This window comes from Macaca thibetana, chromosome 9 (assembly GCF_024542745.1).
Source record: "Macaca thibetana thibetana isolate TM-01 chromosome 9, ASM2454274v1, whole genome shotgun sequence".
NCBI lineage: Eukaryota > Metazoa > Chordata > Mammalia > Primates > Cercopithecidae > Macaca > Macaca thibetana.
In genome coordinates this window covers 62537386-62550804 of record NC_065586.1, presented here as the reverse complement: position 1 = coordinate 62550804, position 13419 = coordinate 62537386, and the positions used below count along the sequence as shown (strand labels likewise).

The 13419-nt window shown below is 56.6% G+C and overlaps 1 protein-coding gene across 5 annotated transcripts in view; it reads right to left on the bottom strand.

Annotated features, from left to right (window-relative positions):
* The window catches only part of PCBD1 (pterin-4 alpha-carbinolamine dehydratase 1), a 1172580-nt gene that overhangs the window by 41328 nt on the left and 1117833 nt on the right, over positions 1 to 13419 (bottom strand). The window lies entirely within an intron of this gene.

The following is a 13419-nucleotide window of genomic DNA, read 5'->3' as shown; positions in this document are numbered from 1 at the left end:
TGTCGGAGGAGGCCAATCATTCTCACATCCACCCTGAGCACAAGGTGCCTGCCAGCCCGGGCTGTCAGGGCCGAGGACTGTCAGAGAGGGAGCTGGCACAGTGCTGCGGGTACCAGCCTCCGCTCACAGTCAGCTCCCTGGATGCTGTCCACCCGCCCGTCCACCTGTCTGACTCCCCTCTCAGGACGGGCTGGGCTCTGAGGATGCAGAGACCACCGCCACTGTCCTCACGTTCTCTTGGGATCTATTTCTGTCCTTCCAGGTCCCAGCCACCCGTCTTCTCTGCAAGGCCTTTGCAGAGTCTGGTGTGGAGCCAGACGGAACCCATAGCTCCTGCCTGCTCTGGGGGCCCTGCCCTTGGCTCAGCCTCTGTGGTGCACTCTGCCTGGGGTCATGCACTCCGCTCACCACCCCTCAACCAGACCAAGGTAGCCAGAGGGTTGCCTGGGTGGCTCAGTGTCCCTGGGAGCATTGGCAGTGAGCCTTCACCAGGGTAGTCACGTGCCTAAGCAGGACTGGGCGGGGTTGGGCAGGGGCAGAGAAAGGAAATGGGGAGGCAGGGGCTGGATTCTGAGACACTGAAAATCAGCCAGGGAAGAGGAGAGATCTTTCTAGCACATGGAGACATCATCCGTCTCTCTCCTCACCTCAGAAAACATGAGGCTCTGAATCCAGAAGTCCAGCTCTGGGACGCTTCCAGAGACCAGCTGACCTTGCCTCCTGCTGGATGCTAGATGTGGAAACTGAGTCCCAGAGATGGTTAGCAAGCAACGCAAGGGTTGTCCGGCTCCCTGTCTGAGCGTGGTCCCTGCCTCCTCCAGGCTGGCATCTGCCTCTGGCTCTTGGGCTTCGTGAGGCACTTTCTGTCCCTCGGGGTCCCCAGCAGACCATCTGCAGTGATGCAGACCCGGTCCGGAAGACGTGGCCTCGCCCACCCTCTTCACTAGGAAGAAGATTCATGAGGCAGGTGAGTTGGTTTAAAGGAACCTGCAGTCTTATTATCACCTTGATGGCTACGATGGATTTTGTTTCAGGGAGTATCTGTAAGACTTTAATTAAATCAGGAACTCAGGCCCGGCCAGCTTCCCTGCTGCTTATCAGCTTCTTAAGGCTGTGATTCATTACCCAGGATTATTTTTTTTCATCCCTGAAATAATCTTTAAAGGCCTTCTATCAGGGAGATTAAAGCCATAAGTCATACACGCCCACGTGGATGCTTTGTTTTCTCTGCACATGGGCGATGTAGAGCCACCCAGAGGACTGGGCCATGGTGCTACCCCAGCCTCCTGGGCTCCTGCTGGGCCCTCTGCTGCTAGGACCGGGAGTAGGGGGAGTATCTGGTTGGCATGGCTCTCTGGCTGGGCAGAGGTTCGGCCGTCATTGTCGGGGCTGAGGTAGCCTAGGCAGGTGGGGAGTGGGTGAGAATGGAACTCCCTGCTTTATGATTTTTCTCCTTCTTTCATCTAACAAATGTTCATTGGCCCCCGAGCCACTTCCTGTTCTGGGTGCTGGGCAGAGCAAGACAGATGACACAGCTTTTGGGGATACAGACAAGTAAGTGAGCAATGACACCACATTTATTTCTTACTCTGCCTCCAAGCCTCTTTATCTCTTTGCCTTGACTCTCTTTCCCTCTGTCTTTCTCTCAAATCACAGAAGCAAGGCTTTCTTTTCCAATGGGTGGCAGGATTGCTTTGGAGGTAGTGGCTTTTGATCTCATGTTGAATTATTCACTGTGAATCTCCCTTGAGCCAGTTTCAGGGGCAGGATGGTCTCAGTCTGGATCGCTAGGCCCTTAAGAATTAATAAAGCCTCCAGTTCAGCCTCTAATGGGGACAAAGGTAACTGGGGATTTAGAGAGAGGAGGGTGGGCTGCCTGGAGGAGGTGGCCACGGGGACTTGGAGGTTGGACTGCCAAGAACTTGAACCAAGAGCATGACCCCTTCTCTGGTTGCAGAAGGAGCCAAGTGGATCCTAAACCCTTGGGCTCAAGCGCCTGCCTCACCTCTTTTTGAGGTAAAATATGTGCTGCTGAGGTTCAGCCCTTGATAGGCCTTCCCATGTGTTGGAGCCCTGTGCCCACTGTCCATTAAGTTGCTAGTCACACGGCCAGAGTCCATGGCTTCAGAAATGTTACTGTATTTGTGCAGTGTTGTTTTGAGTCAGTTGCTGGCAGGGTCAGTGGGCTGCCGCTGATTGTGGCTGCTGTGTGTGTGGAGGGGAGCAGGAGATGGAGCTGGGGAAAGCCTCCTATGAAGTCCCAGGGGACTCAAGAGTCCCACTGCACCTGCTAGACAGTGGGGCAGTAGTAGCCCCAGGCACTTGCTTGCATGAGCTGATCTTTGAGGAAAGTGTGTATGGGAAGAAGAAATCTCAAGCATGGTTGTGGGTGGACAGAGACAGGGTGAGGGGTCTAGGGAGCTGGGGATCTGAGATGAGAGTTGGCGCCTTCCCCCCAGCTCAAGGCTGTGTTAGACTCCGTACTCCAGCATGTGACTTTCCTTCCTTTCCTTGAATGTGTCTTGTCTTCTTTCCCTGCCTGGTCTCTGCGCATCTCTTTCTACCGCCACATCGCCTGGGGTCATCTATCCGTCTCAGTGTGCCACACTGCCAGATGAGGTCAGGCCCTTGGAGTGGCTTTGTGCCATGACTTTGTGGGGCCAGGCTGCCTTTGTGGTTGTCAGTCCCATGAGACTTGGACTGTGGCTGTTGGTTCATGGCTGTGCCCCTCTACCTGGCACAGAGCAGACCCTCAGAGAGTGTTTGCCAAAGGAAAAGATGAGCCGAGGGAGGTGCGGTCACACTGGAGGGCCTTTGGAGACAGGAGACATTGGGGTCCCTGCTTTAGGTCCCTGGTGGTCCAGCATGGCTGGACCCAGGGAGAGAACATCCCCCAGCCCACTTCTGTCCAGAACACAGAGGGCCTCATGACGCACAAAGGACTGAAGGGTTGACCTGGGAAAGGATCAGACCTGGGACCCCAGCTCCTTTCTCATGAGGCTACACATGAGGCCTGGGCATAAGCACATAAGAGAGGTCCCTCCCTTACCCTCCCTGGGCCCCCCACATCTTTCTGGGGTGGGGCGGTGGCTGCAATGAAGCGGGTGGAGACGGTGCAGCCCATGATCTGGGGGTGGACACTCTGTGACCTCTTTATCCCACACTGGCCAGGTTGGAAGACATTTATATTTATATTGATTTGTGTCACCCATGATGACTTCACTTTCCGAAACAAAACTCTGAAATACATGCAGAATTGTTCCAATCCAGGCCATCCTGATTTTCTATAACATCTGCTCCCAATACTGTGTTGCACGGTGTGTGTGTGTGCGTGAGGAGCCCCGGGATTTTATTAGACAGTGATTGAGTTTTGGGGAGCTGTGGGCTGACCTGTGGTTCAGCCAGGAGTTGGGGGGGAAAGCCGACCATGGAGAGGCAATTAACTGGCGATTCTCCAGAGGCAAAGCCTCTGTCATCCCAGCCCCTCTCACCCACGCCCAGCCTGCCTCCGTGTTCCAGGCTGTGTGTGCGCTGCTCCCGACAGCCTCCCAGCAACCTTGGCGGGTAGTTGCCACTCTCCCATTTGACAGAAGAAAGAATGGAGACCCCAGGGTGCCTCATTCATTCATTCATACATGCATCCATTCATCAAAAGCTTTATTTGGATCCACTGTGTGCTGGGCCCATGCGTGGAAGCGAGGGAGCTGGGCTAGAACTCAGCCCCACTGGGACCTGAGCTGGTGCCCTGCCCTGTCACAGGCCTTTCCTCTCCCTGCAATGCTGCCGCCCAGAAATGGGCACCTCAGAGGCGCCTGATAAAAACCCGGGGACTGACCGAGTTAACAAGCCAAGGAGATGGCAGTGCAGGTAGATGGGGCCTGGGTGGCTGGGCTGGACCCGGGCTCAGAGGTACAGGCACTGGGGTCTGGCCCTTGGGATGCTTAGAATCAGCCCTGTGCTGGCCCCAGCCCTGTGACACCTCCTTTGCAGGCTCCCCTCCCACTAAATCCTGCTGGAAAATGGAAAACCTTAACAGTCCTTCATCTTCCTGCCTGCCCTGAGCCCTCGATTCCCCCTGATCGTCATCGCAGCAGCCCAACCCCCTCGGTCCCTGCCTTGGATACAGCACGTTGAGGTTCTCAAGACTGTTTTTGTCTTGTGTTAGATCAACATAGCAGGAGCGGGGGCAGCAAGGATGATGAAATAGTAAGACTGCTTATGTGTTAGGCTCTGTTTCCTAGCCACGATCTCAGTCTACCCAAGGACCGTAGGAAGGGAGTGCTTTGATCATTACACCCATTTTCAGCAGAGGAGACTGAGCAATGACTTTCTCTTCCCTGCAAAACGTGGCCACAGCAGACGCTGCTTTGGCTTAATAGCCGGGGCAGGAGAGCCGAAGGCAACAAAGGCTTAGAGCTGAGAGGAAAGAACAGACATTTGGAGTCCAGTCTTGGTATTGAACCCTCAACTGCTCGGATCCTTGGTTTCCTTGCCTGAGCAATGGGCCAATGAGTGCTCCCTCTTCATGCAGCTTCTGTGAGGTTCGTGAGATGGTGTGTGGAAAGCCCCAGGCTCAATGCTGGCACAGAGCAGGTGGGGACAAAAGGCACCAACCAGGAGGAGAGTGGAACAGAGAAGGCGAGACAATGATTCTCTTTCTCTGTAAGACAAGCCAAAAAGCAGTTCCCGGTCCTGCGTTTCCAGCCCCGGAGGGAAGGGAGACCCGAGGCACCAGGTGCTAAACCGGGAGTCCTGGGGATTGGGCTGTGTGGTCTCAGGCCGGATCATCTCCCTGAGCCTCAATTTCTTCCTTTAATGAAACAGGACAGGCTGAGCCTCATTGTCCACCTCTTTAGGGCATCCCAGTGGCTCGAACAACGTCAGATAGGAAAGCTCTCTGAGAAGTTCCTGACATTGCTCAAATGGGAGGGCAACTGGCTTTTCCAGCACTATGAAAAATTTACTCTGTTCTACTTCTCAAGTGGTGAAAAAGAAACTTCTGCAAGAGGATGCTTCCAGTCTGAAATGATTCATCTCCTCTGTGAGATCCCTGTGGCTTCCTGACATACCACTGCACCTGCCTCCTGACACCACCACACCTGCCTCCTGACACACCATTTCACCTGCCTCCTGACACCATCTCACGTGCCTCCTGACACACCATCGCACCTGCCTCCTGACACACCATCGCACCTGCCTCCTGACACACCATTTCACCTGCCTCCTGACACCATCTCACGTGCCTCCTGACACACCATCGCACCTGCCTCCTGACACACCATCGCACCTGCCTCCTGACACACCACCGCACCTGCCTCCTGACACACCACCGCACCTGCCTCCTGACACACCACCACACCTGCCTCCTGACACACCATCGCACCTGCCTCCTGACACACCACCGCACCTGCCTCCTGACACACCACCACACCTGCCTCCTGACACACCATCTCACCTGCCTCCTGACACACCACTGCACCTGCCTCCTGACACACCATCGCACCTGCCTCCTGACACACCATCTCACCTGCCTCCTGACACACCATTTCACCTGCCTCCTGACACCATCTCACGTGCCTCCTGACACACCATCGCACCTGCCTCCTGACACACCACCGCACCTGCCTCCTGACACACCATTTCACCTGCCTCCTGACACACCACTGCACCTGCCTCCTGACACACCATTTCACCTGCCTCCTGACACACCACTGCACCTGCCTCCTGACACACCATCGCACCTGCCTCCTGACACACCATCTCACCTGCCTCCTGACACACACCATTTCACCTGCCTCCTGACACACCACTGCACCTGCCTCCTGACACACCATCGCACCTGCCTCCTGACACACCATCGCACCTGCCTCCTGACACACCATTTCACCTGCCTCCTGACACACCACTGCACCTGCCTCCTGACACACCATCGCACCTGCCTCCTGACACACCATTTCACCTGCCTCCTGACACACCACCGCACCTGCCTCCTGACACACCACCGCACCTGCCTCCTGACACACCATTTCACCTGCCTCCTGACACACCATTTCACCTGCCTCCTGACACACCATCGCACCTGCCTCCTGACACACCACTGCACCTGCCTCCTGACACACCATTTCACCTGCCTCCTGACACACCATCGCACCTGCCTCCTGACACACCATTTCACCTGCCTGCTGACGCACCATTTCACCTGCCTCCTAAGCTGCTGGGCCTCATTGGTCTTGGGTTGTCCTGTGCTGTTTGAGACCCTGGGGTCCAGTGCTTTGGCTCCTGGAGGTCACAGTGCTACCGGCTTGTTAGGTGGCTGCTCCCACCTCAGAGCCTCCTTTCTCAAGTGGCTGGGATTGTCTGCAGGATCCAACGTGATGGTGTACAGACACGGTGGCTGGTATGCGGCTCACAGGAGGTGCATAAGACAAGTCAGGCCGCTCTTTCTTAACTCCTCCGCCCAGTGCCTTCCCCTCCTTCCACATCAGCTTCCTCATCTATAGAATAAGGAGTCTGGAACTTGAACGACGGCAAAGTGTGAGGCCATACTTGGGGCTGCCTCACATTCTCTAAGGCCAATGGCAGCCATCACTCATCAGCCTGAAGCAGCTTCAGAATCCTTAACCCAGGACCCAGAGAGCCTCAACCCAACAGTTCATGGAGGGCTGGAACTTCTAAGGCATGGATTTCTAGGGTCTGAAAAGGATTCCATGTGGGGGAGAGGATCTCAAGCTTGCTAGAAGGAGGAAGAAGAGTGGGAGAAGGAAGAAAATGATAATTCCCCTTGTGTATAAGTCTTGTGGTTTCCAGAGCATCCTCACCTCAAGGGTGCCCTGTGATACAGGAGAGCCTGCATGGCAGGGAGGTGAGAGATGGGGCTGAGAGGCCCAGGCCTTGTGCTCTGCACCTTGTGACCCTTCCCCAACTCATGGCCCCAGACGGGCTCCAATACCTGTCATGGCCACCATCCTTTACTGAGGGCCTACTGTGCACTCAGCCCAGAGCCAGGCATGCCCATCTATGATCTCACGACTCCTCACAGCCACCTGCACCCCCATCTTACAGACAGGCAGGCAGAGGCTGAATTGCCATGACTTGGTCATCAAAGGCTGCACAGCTAGATGGGAGCTGAGTGGGTGAGCTCCCATCTGTTCCTGCTGGATTTGCCCAGGCCATTAGCCAGGTCCCCGACATCAAATGAATTCTATAATTTGTAAACGCAGCCGAGTGGCTTTTACAGAGGAATGTCGGGAAGTGATAAAAAACACCTCTGATAAATTTATGGAGCAGCTGAATGCCAGCATCTTGCCTCTCTCCTGCTAGCTCCAGGAGCCACGTGAGGCCGGAGCGGAGGCCCGAGCAGGCTTTTGTGGCTGACAGCCAGGCCTTTCATCGGCTTTTACAAGACAGGTTTACAGCATGGAGGAGATGGGGGCACAGGGTGGGAGGAGGGAGCTGCCTCCATCTGGGGCTCAGGCAGAGTAGATGACAGATCAGCCTCTGAAGCCTAGAGGGTGAACAGCCCTTGCCCTCCCCCAGGGTTCCATACCCTCCCTGCCAATGCCTGGGGCCTCAAGGGCTGGGGGCATCTTGGGGTGGGGCTAGGAACCTCGGTCCTGACACATGGTGTGACCTGGGACCCTCGGTTTCCCTTTCTGGGCCTCAGTTTCCCCATCTCTAATGCAAGGGGGTTGAACTAGTGCAGTGGTCCTCAACTCCCACCGAGCATCAGACTACACGCCAGCAGGCCTGCCCAGCAGGGATCTGATTCAGGAGCTCTGTGGGGTGGGGCCTGGTGAGGGGTCTGCTGTGACTCTGATGGACAGCTGGGGCTGATAACCACTTCCATAGGGGGAGGAGCTCCAAGACCCATGGGCCAGTTGACTGGTGAGTTCAGGAGGCTGCGATGCTGTCTGGGGTCCCATTCCTTTCCTGAAAGCCACCTGCTGGGAACAGAGTCACCTGGGCCCAGGAATGGTGGAGGGCAGGGAGACATGTCCAGCCCGCAGGCCTGAAGGTGGCAGCTGCACTCAGGATGCTCTTTCCATCCCCACCACCCTCCAGGCTCAGCATCAGCTGATGTCAGCTGGGAGTGTGTGGAGCAGCACAGGGGACCGGGGACCCGCCTGTGTGCCTCCTTTTCCACATTACTGTGTTTAACCTACTGCCAAATCCTTCAGAGTTCACCTTCTAGATACATCTAGGATCCATACTGTGCTCCATCACTCCTGCCACGCCCTTCTCCAAGCCACCACCATGGCTTCTCCTGGATGCCAGCAGGAGCCTCCCCAGTAGTCCCTACCTCCTGAGGTGGCCTGTTTCCCCTACAGTGGCCGGAATGAGCAGCTGCAGACACAAAGCAGCCCCTGTGGCTCCCCCAAAGGCTGCTGCTGCACTCAGGATGCTCTCTCCCTGCCCTGCCCTCCAAGGCCCAACTCTGCTCCCTCTCAGGAAGGGGTGGCTGGCGCCTGATAGAATTCACAGACAGAGCTCCGGAAGGCATGGAGCAGGGGAGGGGGTGAAGGCAGCAGGGTGAAAGTGGGGCTGTGATGTCCCCTGGTGTCCCCTCTCTGCTCATCACCAGCTTATCAAGGCTGGAAATCACTCGCTGGAAAAGACAAGCCCGAGGTGCCCCAAGGGTGTGATCACAGCCTTCCAGGAACTAAAGGGTAGTGGCCGAGAAGAGGGGCAGGCACTTGTGTTCCGGGAGCTCTCAGAGCACGAGGAAGAAAGAAGGCAGGGGGAGAAGGGGAAGGGAAAAGTGACTGAAGAAAGGCCACTGTCAGCCTGCTGTAAGAACTTTCTAGCCCTTTGAGATGGTCCCTAATGGAACAGGCTGCCTGGTGTGGAGGGGAGCTACGAGGAGCTGTGGGCACTGGAGCAGAGGCCAGTGACAATGAGCTGAGGGACATGGTGATGAAGTTGATGGCCTCTAAGACCCCCCCAGCTCTTTGGTTCCACCTTGACCTCATCATATATGGAAGCCATTGGGAGGGCCACCAGGAGGTTAAAGAGTAGGGTGACCAACTGTCTCAGTTGGCCTGGCACTAAAGGTTTTTCAGGGGTGTGGGACATTTCATGCTAAAGCCACGAAAGTCTTGGGCAAATGGGAATAAGTCGGTCACCCTATGAAAACACGTCTTGTGGGAATGCGCCCCTCCCAAGCTAGCATGGCTCTGGCCCACACACTGAACTCCAAGGCTGGCAGAAATGCCCTGGACCCTCCCTGCCTCCACTCTGCCTCTCCCCTTTCTGCCCCAAAGCCAGGAATAATGGAGCCTGTCTCGCTGGGAGGGGCAGACACGGAGCCCCCTGGGCCGGGAATGGTTGCTAATGACAAGCCAGGCCACCTAGAGGCCCTCACTTGCCTTCCCTGGGCCTCTGTTTCTCGTTCTGTGAAGTGAGACCGTGTGGGATGGGTGACTGGAGAGGGTGCTCCCATGGGTACCTGTCAGTCTGACAAAGGGCCCCAGTCCCACCTCTCTTTTCCCTGGCCCGAGGCCACCTTCCCAGCCCCTTTCCTGCTGTGCATGGGTGCGTGGGGAGAGGGAAAGTGGCAGTTTCCTCCCTCTTCCTCCAGCAGGCAGGCTGGGGAGCAAGGGGCCTACTCACGCCAGTTTCCTGTGTGTTGCCTGCCTCGCTGTCTCTCTGGCTCCAGCCAGGCACCCTTTGTCACTCCCACCCAGCTTACTGTGCCTAGGCAGGGAAGGGTAGAGGGCTGGCAGGAGGGGTGGGCTCAGGCGAGAGCCTCTGCCTGCTCATGGCCTATGGAGGGCACACACAGAGCTGCACCTTCAGTCCTCAGTCCTCAGAGGGTGGCTGAATGAGGGTCCCAAAGTTCACCATAGCTGAGCTTCAGCCCTGGTGCTACCTATAACCAGCAGAGCCTGGGGTGTGGAGCAGATGGCACAGGGCAGGGGCAGCCTCAGTCTAGGAGCCAGGAAGCTGGGGTCCCATGCTGACCTCCCACTGACCTGGGCAGGCCAGTGATGAGCCTCAGTGTCATTCCTGCCAATTGCTGTGGCTTAGGCAGCAGGCCCTGCAGTGCTGGCACCTCGGATGGATACAGACGCTGACTCTTACCATGAAATCTGCTCACAGGGCTAGTTGGTGCCCAGCTCTCCAGGAGCCGTACTCCCAGCATCGCTCTTCCTCACATGCCCCCTGAGCCATCTATAGATTCCCTCATGGCTGCCATGCCCGAGTATGCACACTTGCACACACACATGTGCACACACACCTTCCAACAGCCTACATCTTCAGACTCCCCATCTTCACACAGCCCCTGCCTCCACCCCCCACATACACACCTTCATATGCCCCTCACACCTTCACACGCTCACACACTCACGTGTACCCCCAGCCCCAGAACTACCTGGGAGGGAAGGCAATGGAGTGACAGCAGGAGATCATATGTTAAGAAGAAAAATTGCTGGAGAGGTTTGCTTGGGGGCACCTGCATGATTGGCAGAGGGATGGGCCAGTAGGGCACCCAGGCCCTCCCTGTACTTGAGGAGTCCTGAGCTGATCGCTCGGTCCAGGCTCCAGGCTCTGGTCTCCCTCTGTCCAGCCCTCCAGGGTGCCGGTCACCTGACAGTGCCTGAAAGGTCACCTGGCCCTGTGCCCCTACCACAGCCTGGTTCCAGGCAGCGGCTCGGCTCTCACCACTCCACATCCCGGATGCTGAGCTTTAGGCCTCCTTAAAATGCAGGAGGAAATGAAGTGGGGAGACCAAAGGTGACTGGCCCAAGGTCGTGTAGAAACCAGGAAGGAAACTGGATCTCCCCAGAGAGGCTGTGAGATGCACTAGAAACAGCAGAGCCTCCTTCAGGAGACGGGACTGTGCCGGCCCCACCCGATCCTCTCCACCCTTGGCCTCAGCCACCCTCCCTGGACCTCAGTGTCCTTCTTTGTCAACCATGGAGGCTGGCCAGGCCACCCTTCCCAGGCTTTTTTCCTGCCCCAACATGCCAGACAGATCTGCAGCCTCACTCCAAGCCATGACTGGGCCTCAACTGCCCGGACTCCTGTGTGCACTTGGGTGTGAGGTGGGAGGGGCTCCTGGGACAGGAGACTGGATTCTGGGCCTCAGCAGCTAACCCTAACGGGCCCCGGCACTGGGCCATGAGCCCGTGAAGACCCGTGTAGCATGGCCTTCCAGATTGCTGGTGTCTCAGGCTGCCAGTTTCCTGAGCTCTCTCATCCCATAGAGGGCCCTAGGGCAGTGGAGGGAGGAAACCCCGAGGGTTCTGTGTTTGTGTAGGAGCCCGCAGGAGGAAGGGCATTCGTCTGTTTGGGGCGCTAGAATCCTTTACTCAGTAATTCCAGAGGTTCATCCAGGTGGCCTTAAGATAATGAGGTTTACTGGGAGGAGAGATGGAGTCAGGAGCCAGGCAGCTCCTCCCTCCAGCCTCTCTGCCTCCTTCCTGCCCTACCTTCAGGGCCTCTGACTCTCCTTCTGCTTGTCTGCTCCGTCCTCCACCCTCCTCCTCTGGCCTCTTGCTCTAGCTTTTCTTTTTGTAGAGATGGGGTCTCACTGTGTTGCCCAGGCTGGCCTTGAACTCCTGTTCTTAAGTGATCTTCCCACCTCAGCCTCCCAAAGTGCTGGGATTACAGGCATGAATCACTGTGCCCGGCCCTCTTCCTCTAGTTCTGTCCAGAGCCCTAACTGATGGTCTATTGCCCATGGGGCAGAGCCCTTGGTGCCAGTCCACATGATGGGCCTGGCTGCCCATGGAGGGTCATTTCCCCATCCAATCAGTGCCATCTGGCAGATGTGGGCAGGACCATCACAGCTAGACGAGGACATGGCACCCTGAATGACATGGCAGTACATAGGGATGGTGTTCAAGGCTTCCTGGAAGAGGAGAAGTTGGGACTTGACCTTGAATGAGAAGCAGGATTTTAAAGTGTGCTGAATGTTCTGTTCGTAGCTCAGGGAATGCTAGAAATGTGGGCTGAAGAATGATCCGCCTAGAGAAGTCTCAGAAGCCATGGGGTGAATGGATCAGAGCGAACGCGGGGAGAGGAGGAGGAGGAGAGGAGGAGGAGGGATTTGCAGGCCAAGGGTGCAAATCTGTAGAAGGTTTGCATTGCAGGAGAAGCTCAGGGGCGAGAGCCACTGGGACTGGGACCAGAGTTGGAGCAGGGCTGGAATGGGGCTGTGTGTCCCAGAACCAAGGGGAGTGTGTGGCAGCTACGAGAGAGTCCAGAGTGACAATTGGGAGGCTGATGGTGACCCTGGTGAGAGCAGCTTCTGTGCTGTGGTGGGGCATCGCCTGACTGCAGGGGTGAGGGTGTAGACACAGCAGGCATAGGCCTCTTTGGATGTTCATAAGTGAGAAAGGGCCCCGACACCTGAATGCTTTGCATGCCCAAGGTGAGCAGTAAGAACAGTGAGTGGCGATGCTCATGCCTGCCCCTCTGGGGGAACCCTTTGGGGTTGGCATGGTCTGGATAGAACCAGAGGGCGGGCGGTGGGAGAGAGGGTGGAATGCCCTGGACCGGGGTGTGGGAGGCTGCCCTCCTAGGAGCTAGACACCCCTGTCTTGGCTCTCTACTCTCTCTCTGGGTGACCACAGGTTGCTTCTGTCTTTGATCCTATTTCCTTATCTGTAAACTGGGATAATGATTCTGCTCTACCCCTGCCTCCCATGGTCATGGGGAACGAAATGAAGAGTCATGGTTTAGCCCAAGTGCCTATTTGTGGATGGGTGGGGCTGGGGAGGGAAAGGAATGACCACGGCTTCATCATTCACCAGCACTGAAGGCAAGGGGGTGACCTGGGTGCCCCTCCAATGTAGGCTCAGGGCTCCTTCCTCAAGGAAGCCGCAGAACAGAGGTGACCCTGCATAGCTGCTGGGAGAAGGTGGGTCTTGAGTGAGTCTGGCCCCAAGAGGCAGGGTCTTGGTGGAGTGACCTGTTGGCTTTGCTAGGCCTGGGCTCCGTAGGTTGACCTGCCCTTGCACAGCATCTCCCCTTTAACTAGGAGCCTTAGCCGGAAGGAGGCCGTGGCTGATGGGAGAGTTCCTGGCATCCTCAGGTGGGCAGGTGAGTGAGAGGTAAAGTCCTGGGTGAGGCCCTACTGAGAGATCCCAAATCGATCTGAGGATCCAGCAGCCCATTTCGCAGGAGGCTCCTATTGCCCTGCTTCCAGAAAATTAGGGACAGTGTGGGAAGTCGAAGGATGGTTGCTGCAGTTTGGGGTATTGGGCAAGTCTCATGGGAAATGGCTGCGTAAAACAGGGGCATGTTTTGAGTCCCAGGCCCTTGCTTTCTATGGGGTGTTTGTGGGGGCTTCTGTCTATCATCTATAAGGACTGCCCACTGCCTCCATTCCAACTGGGAGTGGGTGGGGCCCTCGCCCAACAAGAACCAGAGGGAGGAGGAGAGGCAGCTTCTGTTGAGGTCTGGGCACTCATT